Below are 11,356 nucleotides of genomic sequence, written 5' to 3'. Positions count from 1 at the left end.
GAGGGTCCTTCTGGGTGGGTACATTCCACAGAAATGGCCTTTCTCACGACATTTGTCTCAACGAGTCCATCCAAGGCTGTGAGCTGGGGACTCCCCGAGGGACTCCACCAGTGAGTAAAAGAATTGCTTCATTTCTGGATGTCCTGTTTCCCATTGGAAGGGTCAGCTCAGGCTCCCATCTCAGTGAGAGGCCACTTGGGCCAGGCTGAAACTCACTTCATTTCCCTGAAGAAATGCAGTGCCCTCTCTCACTGCTAAGCCTCAAAAACTTGGCAAGTAACTGAAGACATTTGGAACATCAGATAATGCAAAGTTGTAATGACCATGAAGCTCCTCTAGATGAAAGGTGGGGTTATCTCAGGCTAGATCAGGAAAGCTCATTGTCTACTAACAAAGCTCAGATTTGGGGGAGGGCAGCTGAACTATGGGTTACATGCTGGTGTCCATGATATGGTTGAGAAAAAGGCCAAATTGGGAGAGAGGAGGCATGACTTCTTTCAGCTTGGTCACAAAGAGGTGGTGATTGGTAATGTTAAGGATGAAAACAGTGATTATGAGGAGGATGATGAGGATGATGGTGGTAACTATCACTGACTGAGCCCTTATTATGTGCCAAGTACTGCACTAACTACTTTATGAATGTTCTCATATGAAAATCTCTATCTCATAGGCATGACTAGCCCCATTCCACAGATGAAGCAATTGAGGCTAAGTTAACAATCCAATCACCCACAGCTAGGAAAGGGATGGAACCAGGACTTAACCTTGGTTTGTAACTGAGTTACCTCTAGTTCATTTAAACTAAGATATCTGCTTCCTCATCTGCAAAAAAAAGCACGGGCTAACAATCTGGCTTTACAATCTGGAATGATCTCTGCTCTCATCACCATGATGAAAGGAAAGTTTGGGATCAGGTGGAGAAGGAAGATGGTGTTCTGATGGAACTGTTCATTCAGAGGAAGGCAGTTGGGAAATTCTTCGGCTCCTCCCTTTGTGAGCAGTGTGTTATTCAGGCCTGGAAAACATCTGAGAAGTGACAGAAGCTGTTCGAGAATTCCAGGGGAGTCAGGTCACTCAACAAAAGGAGTGAGGAACAGATGACTGCAATTCTAAATTTGTCTTTTTTTCCTTAACTGGAAGCCACTAGATTTTTCCAGACAATATTTGGAAGGCTAAATCTGATTACCCCAAATAACAGACATAAAAATATGTTGAGATTTTACATATTCATTCAGTTGGTAAAAAGGAAAGGGAGAACCGTGAAATAATGTTTTATTTATCTGCTTCATGGAATTCTTCAGAGTTTAATGTCGCTGCTTTTAAATGTTTGAGAGTAAAAACAGGATTTGCATTGGATGGCTTTATTCTTTTTATATTCTTTTTGGATAAGCTGTGTAGACCCAGTCTACCCTCTGGAATTTGAGCCTGACTCTGTGGCTCAGTTTTTCTTAGGACAACTTGGGAATTAAATATGGTCTCTCACTGCCTCGGTGGAAGAATGAATTAATTGAACTTTGAAAACTACCAGGGCAAAGAATTATTGAGCTAAAAACATTTGTGTTGTTGCCAGGGACTCCACAGTCTTCTCTCCTTGCTCAACCCATGTCAAACGTGTGGGCATCTCCACCCACACCTTCCTGTCTGGGCTGAAATGTGACAAGTGGGGAAAGCTTCTGATGAAAGCTTTCCTGGAGGTGCCGGAACCCTCTGTCACCTGTGGTTCTTTGCTATACAGAACACTGGCATCCTGTTTACGTCATTGTGCCTGGAAGGAGATGTCCACACTGGGGCCAGTGCCTTAGCTGGCAGGCCTCATAGTTCACCCTCTTTACAGGTATTGCCCTTTGTGGTTCTATAGTCCTCCATCACAGGGCAGGGGGTTGCATTGGACTGAATGTTTGTTTTTACCCCAAAATTTATAAGTTGAAATCCAAACCCTCAAGGTGATAGTATTAAGAGGTGGGGCCTTTCGGAAGTGATTAGGTCATGAGGATAGATTCCTCATGAATGGGATTAGAGCCCTTATAAAAATGACCTCAGATAGCTCCCCTGCCCTCTTTCCGCCATGTGAGGATATAAGGAGAAACTCAGAAGAGGGCCCTCCCCAGAAAACACCATGCTGCCACACTGAGCTCACACTGCAAGCCTCCTCAACTGCAAGGCATCAATTTCTGTACCTGATAAAGCACTCAGCCTATAGGGTTCTCACAGCCAGAACTAAGTTGGGGATGTGGCTGAAGGGACTCCTGGTGGTTCTTGCGATAGGTGGAGAGACTTTTTTGTGACTTCCTGTAACTTCCTCTGTTAACTGACAATTCACATCAAAGCAAATAGCCCGCTGATGTCAGGTAGAGGCTGCTGGGCCTCACACATTATCGGTCAAAGAAGAGATCAAAGATGAAGTGGGCCCTGTTTTGCTCCCATTAGATTTGTGCTCAAAGGCCTCACCATTTGAGCCTGAGGAAAGAAGGCTTCAGCCTTGCAACTTACACTCCCCTCCTAAAAATGGTCTGGTTTTGCTTGTCTCAGTATCCATGTTGGGAAGATGGACCCATAATACAGCCAGTAATGTATGGATCACTAGGAGATTACTAGCAATGCATGGATCACTAGGGGACTACTAGCGGTGCATGGATCACCAGGGTACTACTAGCAGTGCATGAATCACCAGGGGATTACTAGCAGTGCATGGATTATTAGGGGATTATTAGCAGTGCATGGATCAACAGGGGATTACTAGCAGTGCATGGATTACTAGCGGATTACTAGCAGTGCATGGATCAACAGGGAATTATTAGCAGTGTGTGGCTCACTTGGGGAATACTAGCAGTGCACGAATTATTAGGAGTGTCAAATGGTTCACAAGTAGACTCACTGATGGGGCTAAGGACAAATGGGCAGAAGATTTGAACAGGAACTTTTCAGTCACATACATATACTTTTTAAAAATTAGGACCACATGCACTAAAGCCTCCTGGGTCATACACACAGGAGACACAGATGACAATGTTCATAGCAGCCCTGCTCGACATAGAAAAACACCTGGAAAAGAGCACACACCCACTGTCCAAAAAAAATGAATAAACAAAACATGACATATTCCACATGCTATCATATTATTACACAACCGTGTAATGAACAAACCACAGTTACTTGAAACAACATGGATGGACTGAGAAACAATGTTAAATAGAAAAAGAGCAGTTCAAAAAGACTACATGTGGTATTGCACTCTTGTTTAAAAAAAGCTCAAAAATAAGCAAAGCTGGTTTGGGTACACCTATGTGGGGGGTAGAACTATTTTAAAAAAAAAAAAATCAACAGGGGAATGATAAACACAAAATTGCAAGTAGCAGCTTCCTCTGGGGAGTAAAGCACAAGAACAAGGTAAGGGAGGAGCATGGGGTGAAGGAAGGCTCTATAGCTCTTGCAGTGGGTAGTGGGCTTTTGGGCTAGTATCTCATGTGGCATAAGACCCAGACACAGGTTACAGAGATTCTTTTGTAGGTATGAGATATTATATTAAGACAGTAAGATTAGAAAATAAAAGTAAATCTGTAGCCATGATGACTTACCTAGGTAAGATCATTCAAATTTCACAGTCCAAAAGCTTAGAAGTAATCTACATGAAACCCCTAATTTTATGTACGCCAAGATGACTTCCAAACTGCAAAGACATTTGGCCACATTCGTATGACCCTTCAGTGACTGAGTGGAGACCGGAATTCCTGGGTCATAACTCTCAGTCCACAATTACACTTTCCCTACTTACCCCTGTAAATTCTTTTTTTTATTTTTCCTTTTCACGCAGTGGTAATTAAAAGCAACACTTAGCGGGCCCTCACAAAAGGATGGATTAAACACCTCTGATCCAGAAGAGCAGGGAAATCACATTCCCTAAGCAAACAAAGTCAAGTCTCTCTCTGGCTGTGTTGCCTTTGGCAGGAGTGGCTGGTTTGGACCTAAGAGTATACATACTAAAGCATTAAGAAGTTTACCTTAACTCTGATTTGTGGCTATTTGCTATCTTAAAATAAAATGGCAGCTCAGATATTTACTAATGAGCATATTTTCCGTAATTAAGATCTTAGAAACATTTTGAATGTGGATAGGATGTAGACCTGGCTCCAAGGGAAGAATAAAACATGTCTTTTCAAATGAAGAGTCCATTTTCAATATTTTAAGAAATTACCAACAGTGGTGAAAAAAATTGTGATGTATTACATCTATGTACTTTACTTACTTAAAATAAAATATTTGCCTTCTTGTCCCCCAAAATAGAATAAGAGAAAACAATTCAACTAATCCAAGCCGTCTACCAGTGGGTGTCCTAGAGTGTGACACAAGAGTCTGCCACTCTTTCTGTGGGTCTCTGTTCCTGGACATATACCTTTCAGTGCATCAGAATCTCACCATGCTGAGTGTGACCCTACTGTTGAAGAGCATGCATTTTATTTCTACAGCATCACCACTTAAGGCTTGCCCCTTACTTCCATGGTCATTATTTTCCCAATACTGGAGGAAAAACTTGCTATGTTGAACTTGTTGAGAAATGATATGTTTGTATACTATCCTTTATGAATGATTTAAGGGATTTCCATGGCCTGATAGTCATTGGAGCTATTCACCAACTAGTTCCAGTTTTCTTCCTGTGAATCTGGTGAGGTTACACCTCCTTCATTTCTTGAAGTTAGATGGAGCTGTGTGAATTGCTTTGGCCCTTGAAATATGAGCAGAAGTGAGGTACATACATTCAGGGGAAGCTGTAAGAGCCCACGTAAGATTTGTTATGTTCCTCTTCCTGCACTGGCAGCTGCAAAAGCATGGAGATGGAGCCTCCCACGTACATCCTGAGTGAGGTCAGAACACAGCAGAGTCTCCCAGCCAACTGGTAACAGACATGTCACATGAATAAGAAATACACTTTGGTTGTTTTAAGGCCCTGAGATTTGGGGGCTACCCCATATTGACTGATTCATTGACAATATACCATTTTGTTCAACTTACTAACTTTAGATTGCAAGATGTAACTCCAATATATATTTAGGCTTCCTAGAAAATATTCATTTTAACATTGTAGCCATCAATTCATAAGTTTCTGCAAAAGGAACACTACTGTGTAACCAACAATTAGTCTAAAATGGGAATTAAAGAAGAGGCAACAACCAAAATCAATTGAAATCCACATTTATTGATGAGAGATATATACACGAAAGTTAAAACACTTAGTGAAATATTGGATTCACAGGTTATTTCCAGTATATAAAGAATATCCAGTTATTTTACACATGAAATGTTACAGTAATCAGTCCACATTGTAAGAAAGCTTAGAAAGCTAAAGGCGAAAACAAAAGACCTCAACTACCCAAAATGTGCTTCATCAACAAGGCATTTTTCTAGTACCATATATGAGAAACAATTCAAAAATTAGCTGAAGAATTTATCTTTTTGCATTCATTAGTCTTTAAACACTATGTGCTATAGATGCTCTGTGCTACATGACTTCAGACCAATGGGGATTGTGAATGTGAGGAATACAATTATTTTTATCTTTCATTCTGGACATACAAGAATTTTCAAAGAGAATCCTGCATAAAGCCCAGTTTTATTTCAGGAAGTATTCCATCCTAAATTTGAAAGGAGTTGAAAAAGTCACATTTTCAAGGAAAAATTAGCCTGTCCACCATATCTCCTCATATGAAGAAGCCACTGCAAATTAATGTGCTTCATGCCCCCGATGATATTGTAGGCTTTACCCTTCTTGGGAAAAGAGTAGGGCACTCAGGGTTCCCTATAGCAATGACTAGTTCTTTTCTGTCCTTGGGGAGGAGAAAGGGGTTACAGAAATTATAGACCTCACAGCATTGTATTTAGTGACAATTATACAGAATGTATGTTTTAGGAGGCAAGTGTATATTTGCAACAGTTAATACCATCTTCAATCATTCAAAACATGCACACAGAACGTATTAGGTAGAGGAGGTCATACTCCCTCATATATGTGGGACCTGTGCTTCATCAGTTGCTCCTCTACAACCCCCTAAGCTGTACACTGACTATTCCTGTGCTTCTAGTGTTCTACATTGTTTTACAGAGAACTGTGAAGTTTGTAGCCAGAACTGTGCTTTTGTGGGGTTTCACCTGCATGTTCGTTTGCAGTTAGTTAGTCAGCAATGTTTTTCCTGTACCCTGACTCAAAAATTCAAGGGCGACAAGGCTCTTCAGAACCTTTAAGTCATGAGCATCATGAGGAGTATTTGGCAACCAGAGAGACTGACCTTTCTCTAAAGACATGATGCTAATATGCACAGGGGCAGACTAACTTTTTGTCTCTCTGAGCCCAATCCACCAAGCAAAGGACTGTAGATGGACGTTCTCATTCTAAACCTACCTAAGTCTAGGTAACCAAAAGTTCCACAGTTGCATTCACCATGTATTATACAGACATGAGATGACCTTTCACTAAGAACCAGGACACACACCCAGCCCATCCCTGCTCTGAATTGTGTATTTACAAAGGTGCTGGACACACACAGACTTTCAAACAATTATCAGTACAAAGGATTCACAGATAAATTCTTCACTCATATATATTCCCAAACCACATTGAGAAAGAGGAGAAATGATTCACGACTAGTTATCTAAGAAGGAAAAGAAGGATTTGCAAAACACCGATCAACATGTCTACTGCATTTAGATGAATAGCCAAAAATAACATATACATTAAATTACAATACATCTATACACCATTTCACTGAAATTACACCTAGATCCCTACATTATAGCTACACAAAGTGCATAGGCACTGTTCTTCATGCGTGAACCAAGTGTCAGTGTGTATACACAAGAGCTTCATGCTTTGACAGCTAGCTGTACTTGAAAATAGATACAATTATTGCCAGTTGAGGGTACATCTAATCTGTTTGTTTAATGAAGAGCAGGTTCAAATACATACCAATACACTTTCTATGTAACTGACTACTTTTTAAACCATGGTAAAAATACTAGCCCTACCACCATCTCAGAAAGTGTATTTGGTGGAAGTAAGACACCTCGTCTTTGCAGTGGCTATTGTTTTACCTTTCAGGAAAGTTACATAGTCCGTTATTCACCTGAGGACAGAAACTACCTGGGCTTCTTCTTCAGTATGATTCTAAGCCCCTACTTCCAGCCCCCAGTGATACAGTATAGCCTCATAGCTGGTTCTAAAATTTTTTTCAAACTTTCTTTAAAAATATGTACTCAATTCACATAACAATGTGACATTTACCACCAATTTGCTTGACAAGAATTAACTGCAACAAATCTGTCCTGATTTCATCTCTAGCACTCATCCTCAGTCTCTGCTACTCCAAGTTTTCCTAAGCCAATTTTCACATAAACCTTCAGGAAGGTATGAAATATTCTGATCTAGAAATAATCCTACTATTAATACCTTGCCTTTGATAGTCTTAGAGAAAAGCAAAATTAGAATGCTCAGCTGGAAAAACAAGGCCTGGTGTCAAAAATTTTAAAAACCAGCACCATTCCTTGAGTTAAAAAGATGAATTAGTTAGATGCATATCCTCACCAGCTAAGGGATTTGAGCAATTCCTTGTTCTTAATGGTTCATTTTGTTTATTGCATCACTAAGGACTGGGTTCTTAAATTTGTCAAATGTGACTATATAGTCAAGAAACAATTGATCGCTCTAAATTGCTGAAGAAACTTCTTGTGCTCTAATTAGTTATAATTCTACATGTGTGGTTACATAGAAAATACTGTAAGAAAATATGTCTGCAAAATTACAGATACTAAATAGATTAATTCAGTCTACACTGAGTTCTTTATAATTTCTGAAGAATAGTTACAAACCTATAACATTATTAAAGGCTAAATTAATATTAAACATATAATATCCAGGTCTATAAATACATTTTCTAATGCTCTTTATAAATAATAGCAAACAAGCTAGGGGATTCGTTTAAAAAAATGTAAGACTGGGCTGGAGGAATTTGTGGATTTAGGGTGCAATACTGATCAGAGGGCAATATATTGTCCCTGGTAACACAGACTCTTACCAGGAAGCCAAAATATATCTACTGGCAACAAGATCAAGTTAGATTCACAGTTTGCCAGCTCTTTCCTCAAGCTGTAGAAAACAAATAGAAAAACAATATACAAAATCCTCAAAAAAGTAGTTTTTTTATATACAAATCTCTATAGTGACCAGATAATCTGATCTGTGTTGTGCAACATGGAGATGCAATGTTGAGGTTTTTCCAGGAGAAGGAGAAAGGGAGGGAGTTAAGGTGATTTGTAGAAAAATCTAGATGCCAAAGGATGAGTTTCTATAACGGAAGTAACTTACGGAGTATCAAACCACCAGACAGCCAGCTTTCTGATGATATATCTCAGGGAATTCGCTTCATGGGTCCATGGGGGAGAAACCTCAGAGACGTGTTGGACCAACTTCCTTGGCTAGTGTGTGTATTTGCCCCCCACCAAAGGCAACAGGCTGTTTCCAGGCAAGGACAATGGTTGCCGTGAGAAGAAACAGTGCCCCAGAAGGAGTGAGTTTCCGAAAACAACATCTCCATCTCCAGGGGAGATGATGACAAGGCTAACAGTCAGTTGTCAGGTTCCAACACTCACCCAAGGATTGGGGGTGTCTCCAGAGAAACTGAGGACCTGTTGCTACCCATTCTTTAGGTCAACTGCTGACTCTACAAAGCAGTGAGATCTGTTTCAATAGCAGGTTTTATTCTCAGCACAAAAGGGCCTTGTGTAAAAACCAGAAGGACTTTGTAAAATATCAGAATGAATATTTGGCCTGGAGGTTGGGAAGTGAAGCAAGGCTGGACATAGGGAAAAACTGATCAGTAGTTACTCAGGATATTATTTAGGATAAATGAAATAGGAACTTAGGGGCATCTCTCACTTTTCTACAGGTTCTTATATGGGTCAATGAAGAAATTGTGTATATCTTGCTGCCCTTGCATCAGGTTTTTTGCACTAATGGAATAAAGCCGGCCAACAAACAAAACCCTGTCCTTTCAGTCCTAGCTTTACATTTTGCCCCTGCAAACCTAAAGAGCTGAAGTCTTCTCTGGCAATAAAGGAGTTCACAACACAGTAAATACCAACACTATTCTATTTAGCAGAAGTTTGGACAAAGAGCAGAGGTGCCAGCCATGGGCCATTGCAGCAGTGCTGGAAAGTACAAGAGGGTGTTTAAAGATCATGGCTGGTGACATGCACCTTGTAGACCATGCATTGTATCCCATCCACCCTAGAAACTCATCAGGCCTTGAAGAGGGCAAAGATAGTCAGAAAATTCCATTCTTGTAAGTTAGAACATCTCTTCCTGCAATGTGATGCCCATGATAAAAAGAAACCAAGAGGAAAATGTGAAAATGAATTTGCGGGCTTACTTGTGAGTGGATGTGCATGTCTACATGCTGGCAGAGAAGAGAAGATATTTACAAACAGTTGCCGTGATTGTGTAAGTGTTGCACCAAATTTCATAAGAGTGTTCAAGGTTATTTGCCAAAGGCTCTCAAATTCCCACACTGGGTTGGCAATTAGAATTGTTGGAGAAAATTGTGTTTTTTGGGTATTCAGAGTGGGCTCTGTTGCTACAGCAGGAATGATGCAAGAGCTTGAGTGAGGCTGTAGGTTCATCCAGTCCTCTCATGGTGACTCTGGAAACATTTGTGAGCCAAATCACTACTTCTATTAGGAAGGTGAGTTTAGGTAGAGAGAACTTTTATGAAAAAACGTGTATTGGTGTCTCAAAACATCCAACTGTGAATGAACATGGCCACCTTCCAAGCTTGTTGTAAAACATAAAATGAATAGAGGCTTGAATTTAATTTCTCCCAAAGGGGATGAGAAAAATCTAAACTGATAATTCATTATTGTGGGCTCCTTCAACTTAAAATGTAAATAAGTCACATTTTATAGTAGGAAGCCTCTTAAGAAGGAAACAAAGCAGAGATCATAATACGTTGGGATCATAGGGCTGGAAGGGGATTTTAATCATTTAATCCAACCCCTTCACTTTTCATATGGGAGAAAATGGGGCTTGGACACAAAATGACTTACGTAAGTCATACAGCTAAAGATGGGCAGAGTTGAAATCAAATGTTCCCTTTACCAAACCATGTTGTTTCTTACCATCTCTATGTCATTGCCTGAATTAGCTGTGTTATGCTACAAAGTTGGATATTATTTAATCAAGATTCTCTGTTATCTATTTTAAAACCAAGCCTCACACTAATTTGTGTGATGGCTTAGTAAGCTGTCTGTTTGCAAAGCAGCAACAATAAGTGGAATGATAGGAAAGAAGGAGGAGGAGTAGAAAATTTGATTTTCTTTTAGGGAAAATCATAAGCACATGTTTCATGAGCAACTGGAAACTCACTCTACACTAGGAGAACAATCTGCCTCTAGTGCCACCTGCCTGGGTTGGCACTCAGTGATCCTTCTAGGCTTAACCAGAAATTACTACAGATACTGAGACCATTTATCTTCTTTGACAACTAGACTTATAAAACTCTCACTCCAGAATTCCTTCAGGCTGTTTGCTTTAACTTAGTCTTCTTACACCTCCAGACTCTAGCATTCTTATTCAAGGAACAAGTATGATAATAACTGAAAATTTCATTTGGTCCTTTTTCTTGGCTTGGAATGAGTTCAGCTGGAGAATAAGTAAAACAAACCAGCAGCTCAGACAACTAGATAGCCGTAAGAGTTAGAGAGCAGCGAGGTGAGAAAAATCACTTCCACTAGGGTGTAACTGCTGTGCACTTTCAGTCATCAAACCAGGTGAGAGCTGATGAGACTTGTTTTTCAGGAGTCAGAACTATGGAGAATTCTCTCTGAGCATGGATATACCTACTTGGATTTATTGCTGCATTCCATGGGAAAATATTGCACCGGTGGCCGAAGCCTTGATTCTGACAAAAGTAAAACACTATAAGATAACTTTTGCTATTGAGAGCAAAGGGACGTGTAGTATTTGCAAAAACATGGCAGAATTGGGTTTTCTTTGGGGGACCCAGTAAATGAGTTTCCCAACCACTTTATTCCAAAAGGGCTTCTTGACTAGATACATTTGCAAATGACATATTTCTCCATGCACAAGTGGAAATGACCAGAGACTCTCTAATCAACAGGTCATTGGGATTCCTGGCATCACCTAGCAGGAATCTCCCCATGACTTGAATTTTTCCTAAGCCTTTCTCACATTCCATGAGTCTAAATCCAGAAGCTAGGCATTTTGGCACCCCTTCTTTCAGCTTCCATGAATATCCAGGCTGACTAGTGGTTCGAGAGGAGAAGGAAATATTTGTCTTTTACAGGGTATGGTAAC

Source organism: Mandrillus leucophaeus, unplaced genomic scaffold (genome assembly GCF_000951045.1).
Source record: "Mandrillus leucophaeus isolate KB7577 unplaced genomic scaffold, Mleu.le_1.0 Scaffold73, whole genome shotgun sequence".
Classification (NCBI taxonomy): Eukaryota; Metazoa; Chordata; class Mammalia; order Primates; family Cercopithecidae; genus Mandrillus; species Mandrillus leucophaeus.
Note: the sequence above shows the minus strand (reverse complement) of the source record.